Consider the following 6,872-nt stretch of genomic DNA (forward strand, 5'->3'; position numbering starts at 1 on the left):
CGCAGTTGGTTAAGCAGCTGCCTTCGGCTCAGGTCATGATCCCAGCGTCCTGGGATCGAGTCCCGCATCGGGCTCCTTGCTTGGCAGGGAGCCTGCTTCTCCCTCTGCCTCTGCCTGTCATTCTGTCTGCCTGTGCTCGCTCTCTCTCCCTCTCTCTCTCTGACAAATAAATAAATAAAATCTTTAAAAAAAAAATGATAATGCAGGGGCACCTGGCTGGCTTCATCAGTAGAACATGCCACTCTTGATCTCGGGGTTGTGAGTTTGTGCCCCACACTGAGTGTAGAGATTACTTAAAAATAAAACCTTTAGGGGTGCCTGGATAACTTGGTTTTGGCTAAGGTCATGATCTCATGGGGTGTGAGACTGAGCCCCGCCTTAAGCTCTGCACTTAGCACAAAGTCTGCCTGAAGATAATCTTCCTCTGCCTTCGTCAGTGTGTGTGTGTGTGCATGTGCACACACACGCACACATGCACACACACACACACACACGCATGCACTCTCGCAATGTATAAATGTTTAAATAAAATCTTAAAAAAAAATAAGAACGATATTGTAAAGGCAACAAGAATTCCCAAGTGCCTCTAAAATACAGGGGACAAGAACTGGATGATCCATCATCATTTAGTTCATATATAGCACTGACCATTGCCAGGTAGCAACCACTTCTCAATAACAAGCCTAATATAGCACTCATCAAAGGGAAGACACACTGGACAGACAAGAAAGCTCAACTTTCTATCCTCACCATCAAATTCAGAAGCAAACATACAACCAATGAAACACAACTAATCCACATTTTGTAACATGTTTATTTTACTCTCTGCAGTTTTTCATAGTTACAGACACTAATAATTTTTAATTTCTTTAGACATCTGGAAAGAAAAAAAAGGCAGAGTTAAGGAGAAAGCACCCAAATATGTATGTAGAGTGGCAAGCTGGGAAGCACAGCAAAGTTTCTAGAGGCAATCAGAAAAGAACACTCTATCTTCCAGAGAAGTAATATGACTATCACACAAAGTGTTATCTGTTCTTCATTCTATAGAATGATGTACAAGTTTCATAAATTCAGTCCTTGAGATTATTAGGAATTTTACCTACAGAATATGCCAACACAATTAAAAATATGCTAGTGAAGAACCTCTGTCAGGTTCTGAGTTCTTTTCTGCAGCTTCCTTTAGTAAGCATTTACTGAACACTAAGTTGTCTGCCAGGACCATCCTGAAGCATTTTGAATTCCTGCCCTCAGAGATTGGTATGTTGCGGAGGGGCAGGGGAGTCAAGAATAGAAATCACTAATGTGAAAAATAAACCCCAGGCATTCTCATTGCCACCTATAAGCTGGCCCTTAAGACAGCCCGGTTTCACAATCACATATATTTTGGTCATTGATCTGTTCGACAAATAATGACGGCCACAATAGGCAGCTGACAGTCCTCGCTAGGGCCCTAATTCCCCTTGTGACTTCAGACAACTCATTTCCTGCACTGGCAATAGCTTCCTCAAAGACCAAGAGACCCAGGAACTTTCCTCCCTTTCCTTATAAACACTCCAGCCTCTGTCAGTGACTCCACCCTGACCTAGTCAGAAGAGGTTAAAAAAAAAAAAAAAAAAAAAAGATTCTCAGGGGCCAGGAGTCAAAGGCGTTGGGAATTAACCACGTTCCTCTAGATTTCTTGACAGTATGGCCATCACACCGCATACCCTCCACCCGCCCTGAAAAACAGGAACTTACTATTCCTTCATTTTTACGAAGCCTCTTCTATGTAAATTACTTTACATTTGAGATAAAAACAAAAAACTCTCTGCCTACACAAAATAAAAACCCTGCGCTCCGGAGTTCCCGATCTGGATGAGTGAAAGGATCAAACGTGAAAAAAGGTAATGTGCAACCAAAAGTCCTAAGACTAACCATCAACCACTACAAAGCCAGGAATAAGTGAAAGGAAGTGGGGGCCAGTCGCACCCGCGAGTCCTCAGCTTCAATGCCGCTCTGCATTCCTAAGAAGAATGCAATCTCCGTGCGGGCAAGGCAGAAACTAGGCTCTGGGAGACCCGTGCCGGCGGAAAGGTGGCGGTGCCGGCGGAAAGGTGGCGGACCCGCGCGGAGCACTTGCGGGAAGGGGGACAGCAGCAGGAGAGCTCGGGCAGGACTGGGCAGCTCAAGGGGAGGCTCTGGAGAGGCGGACACCAGAGAGGGGAGAAGGGGCGTGGGCCGGGGATCTCCTCAGAGGGGCGCCGCGTGGGTGGCTCTGGAGGAAGCTCCACAGGGGCCTGGAAGAGGAGGGACGCTCACCGGGAGGAGGGGGTGCTCCTGGAGGGGTGCGGGGCTGGGCGGCTCTAGAGGGAAGGGTACCACGGCACCACGGGCCAAGGACAGTGCCTCCCGAGCGGCTTGGAGCTGCGCAGCTCTAGCGTGGCCAAAGCCGAAGGGGTCCGCTCCGAGGGGGGCGGGATGGACGGCTCTAAGGAAGGTTCTGGAGGAGTCGACACGGGGGAAAAGGAGGGCACGCGGAGAGGCACGGCTCCAGAGGAGCTCTGGTGGGGCCAACACCAGGAAGGGAAGAAAGGAGGTGGGTCCGGGGCGGGGGGCGGAGGGGTCGCCTCAGACGCGAGCCAAGCGGACGCGGCTAGAAGAGGCTGGGATCTACGCCGGGGTGGGGCGGGCCGCGGGGTGTAAGGGGGGGTCCTCTCGGAGGGGTGCGGGGCTGCGCGGCTGTACGAGAAGTTCTGCAGGGACCTACACCCGGGAAGGGGAGGACGCGCGGAGAGGGACGACTTTCTCACCAAGGCTCTAAGGGACCCGACGCCGAAGACGTGCGGTACCGCGGGTCGAGAAGGGATTGTCTCCGAGGGGTGACGGGCTGGGCGACTCTAGGGAAAGGCTCCAGAGGAACCAACTCTGGGCGGTGGGGAACAGAAGAGGCCCTGGAGTCGCCTGGACCGGATGAACACATTTACCTGCGAACTCTCCAGCCGCCGCGGAGCACCGAAGCAGGGCGCGGGACCGCAAGGACGCCACTGGGGTTCCTGGGCTCCTACTGCCTCACGCCTACGTCCGGGTCGCTGTCCAACGTCACACCTCTCCCGCGCGCATGCGTCCGGCCGCGCGGGGCATGCCTGGAATAGTCGCGGAGGCAGTGGCGGAGCCTGGGTCGTAGTAGGAGGGAGGGGAGGGTCCTGAGGCATCCTCAACTCTGCTTAAGTGGAGGTTTAATTTTCATCTGAAAAAGTTGTTTGCACCCTGGTCTTTGTCCAAATGCCATCCTCCAATAAAAGGAGCCAGGGCTGCTTAGAGAAATGAGTGGCTCTAAAGCTATGGCAGGGAAAGCACAACCTGAGCCTGGAGCTTGATGTAGCGCCAAAAGTAAGAAATGCTCAAAAAATAAAATCATGGAGGCATGTCAAAGGACACAGGAATAAACCTGAAAAAGCTCCCCATGGCCAAATCTGGAACAACTTGAGAACCAAAATAAATTATGTAGTATTAAGTTATAACAGAGTATAAAACAAATATAACAGAGTCCATTCTTTTGAAAGTAAATGGTTAAATTAATGAAGAGAAGAGAGAAGTTTTTTTTTAATAGAATTCTAATAAATCATACCTAATCCAGAGGGAGTATAAACCTCCACCCACACACCCCTGAATCTGCATAATTGCTTCCTCTCAAAGAGAGGGGAGAAAATAACTTTACAGTGGAGCAACCTGACAAACACTACTCAACCATGTGATAAAGATTGACATCAGCCATGGTAAGTCATGTTGATAATATTTACCTTTGACATGATGTGATGAAAAGGTCACTTTTCCTTTGGCCTTCCTCCAAAAAAAACTACAGTCCCAATCTAACCATGAGAAAAACATCAGACAACTCCTAATTCATGCATGTTCAATAAACTACCTCACCAGTACTCCTCAAAAACTTGAAGGTCATGAAAAACAAGGAAAGACTGAGAAACTGTCAGATGCAATGGGGGATCCAGGGTGGAATCCTGGAAAAAACTGGTAAATTCCAAATGCTTGATTTTGAATAATAACAATTACTTGTAATTTTTAGTTTTGATAATTGCACTGTGATTGTGTAAGATGTGAACATTATCTGAAACTGAGTGAAGAGTATACTAACTTTTCTGCGAATTTAAAATTATTCCAGGAGCATCTAGGTGGCTCAGTCAGTTAAACGTCTGCCTTCCACTCAAGTCCTGATCCAGGGTCCTGGGATGGAGCCCTGCACTGGGCTCCCTACTCATCAAGAAGTCTGCTTCTTTCTCTCCTGCTCCCTGTCTCGAATAAATAAATAAATACATATCTTTTAAAAAAATAAAATTATTCCAAAATAAAATAAAAAGTTTAATTTTAAATAAAGAAGATAATAGTGGGAAATAGAGAAATGTTAGTGATCTTTACTGCTAAACTTTGAAGATGGCTTTAAGCCCCTGTGGTGCCTCTGGGCTCAAGGTAGGGAACCTTCCTGGGAAGTAGCCTGAGGGAACTTCCCACCACCCTACTCCTCAAAGGTGAATTTTGTAAACGTTTATTGAGCTGTACACTTAAGATTTGTTTTTCTGTGATAAATAGCAAACATTTAATTGAGTAAATTTAAAGATCAAATTGATTTTATTTAACGATTCATGAATCGGGCAGCATCACATCTAGCAAATAGAAAGGAGTTCCAATAAGCTATAGAAAAGGAAAGGTTTTTAAAGGTGGAAGAAGGATAGGAAAAGAAAATTGTCAGCAAAGAATCCATTGTTTCAATCAAGGTTACCTTCCTCAAAGAGATCAAAATGGGTCTATCAAGAGGATTATCTCATTTATGCTTACCAGACAATTCCATTTTATTCCTGGGAGGTTGAAACTACAATTAGATTAGGTATTAAATCTTTTTTTGCTAGTGTGGAATTTAGCACAAGTGACTCCATTTTGGGACTGCTTTCTCATTTTTAACATCTACCTGTAAACTTTCTCTCTCTCTCTCTTTAAACACATGCGTGCATGTGCGCACGCGCGCACACACACACACACACACACACACACACACCCCTTTGGGAAGGCCTACAGTTAATGGTCTTTAAAACTCCAAACTCTGATGGCAAGAGCTCCTGTCTTAACCCAGCTCCTCTCTGAGGAGAAATTCAGGATGGGGAATACTGTGATGCCTTCCAATCTAATCTTTTGCAAAATAGCATGACTTAGTCAACAACAGAGTTTGGAATCATCTAGAACTTTTCCTGGTTCCCACTTGATGAGGATGAGCTTGAGCAAACTGGGTGACATCACTGAAGTTCCTGAACTTCTCTCAGTAAAGCAATAAGGCTAACCCTATCTTATGTGTTAGTTTTAGGTATCTTGCAAGGTTTGGATTTGGAGTGTTCAAAATACACACATTGTCTTTAAGTGATGGGTCTATGGATGACTTATTTCTTCTTCATTCTTTGCTGTATTTTCCTCAATTAATTACTTAACACCTAATTTAAAATCATTTAGATAGGGGCACCCGGATGGCTCAGTGGGTTAAGCCCCTGCCTCCCACTCATGAGCTCAGGGTCCTGGGATTGAGCCCCGCATTGGGCTCTTTGCTCACAGGGAGCCTGCTTCCCCCCCTCTCTCTGCCTCCCTCTCTGCCTACTTGTGATCTCTCTCTCTCTCTCTCTCTGTAAAATAAATAAATTTTTCTTTAAAAATACATAAAATCATTTAGACAACAGGAAAAAAGTAATACATATGTGTAAATATATATATGTACATATATATGTATATATATATATATATATATATATATATATATATATAATTTTTTTTAGTAGGTGTCACGCCCAGCATGGAGCCCAACACAAGGCTTGAACTCACAACCTTGAGATCAAGACCTGAGCTGAGATCAAGAGTTGGCCACTTAACTAGTTGAGCCACCCAGGTGCCCCAGAAAAAAGTAATATTTGAATCTAGTTTGGTTTATGTAGGTGTTCCAGGACCTGGAGCAGGAAATATCTCCTAGTAAGTTTTCTGGTTTAGCAATATTGGCTTTCTTTTCTTTTTTTTTAATTCTCCAATCTCTTTAACATGAATTCAGGTCAAAATAGTTCTCTTAGGCTATTAATACACTATTTCACCATATGTGGCAAAGCTCATAAGAACTCACCAGCACCATACCTTGTGCATAGTTAAAAACACAATTCAATAAATATCAACTGAGGGGCACCTGGGTGGCTCAGTGAGTTAAGCTGCTGCCTTCGGCTCGGGTCATGATCCCAGTGTCCTGGGATCCAGCCCCCGGCTCTCTGCTCAGCAGGGAGCCTGCTTCCCCCCCCCCACCCTCTGCCTGCCTCTCTGCCTACTATGTGATCTCTGTCAATTAAATAAATAAAATCTTTATAAATAAATAAATAAATATCAATTGAAAAATCATAGTGTGCCAGTCCTGGTGATATGAAGAACAGCAACACTCAGATCCTAATCATCCTGGACTCCTCGGATTCCATAAATGGAGGTAAATGAAATTCTTCTCTGGAGTGTTCTGACATGCTCACAAATCACCAGTGGATCAGAGAAAGGTTGCAGGACACTCTCACAAGGAGTAGTCACCAGTAAATTTGCTTTCTGTCCAAGTTTGCTGACAATAAAAGTACAGGAAGAAGGAGGCCAACTGCAGCTAAGGACACCTAATTTCCAGCCCTATATCTGCCAATACTGAGTATGTAGCCTCTGGTCTAGAACTGAAATGGGGTTTCAAAGAGCTACACTGGCACTCTGCATTCATCAGTCCCCTGGCTCAATGGCTCCATAGAATTTGTGGTCCTCAACTCAATCAAATAAAATGTTATGCTGATTAGACCTGCTCCCTTTTTTGCCCCAATTATAAGTACTGAAAC

General features: G+C 45.3%; 1 protein-coding gene across 3 annotated transcripts in view; it reads right to left on the reverse strand.

The window, feature by feature from the left end:
* LOC111160879 (pleckstrin homology domain containing B2) overlaps nucleotides 1–3,082 on the reverse strand; it is a 55,099-nt gene extending 52,017 nt beyond the window's left edge. For 2 of the 3 annotated variants that reach the window (XM_022524271.1, XM_022524268.1), the window contains exon 1: nucleotides 2,964–3,029. The gene's annotated coding sequence lies outside the window, so the exon portion shown is untranslated. Of the gene's footprint in view, nucleotides 1–2,963 lie in introns of all 3 variants that reach the window. The other variant, XM_022524269.1, reaches the window with a different exon arrangement.
* Between the last annotated feature and the right edge of the window lie 3,790 nt (nucleotides 3,083–6,872).

This window comes from Enhydra lutris, unplaced genomic scaffold, assembly GCF_002288905.1.
Source record: "Enhydra lutris kenyoni isolate GAN:26980312 unplaced genomic scaffold, ASM228890v2 scaffoldscaffold78, whole genome shotgun sequence".
Classification (NCBI taxonomy): domain Eukaryota; kingdom Metazoa; phylum Chordata; class Mammalia; order Carnivora; family Mustelidae; genus Enhydra; species Enhydra lutris.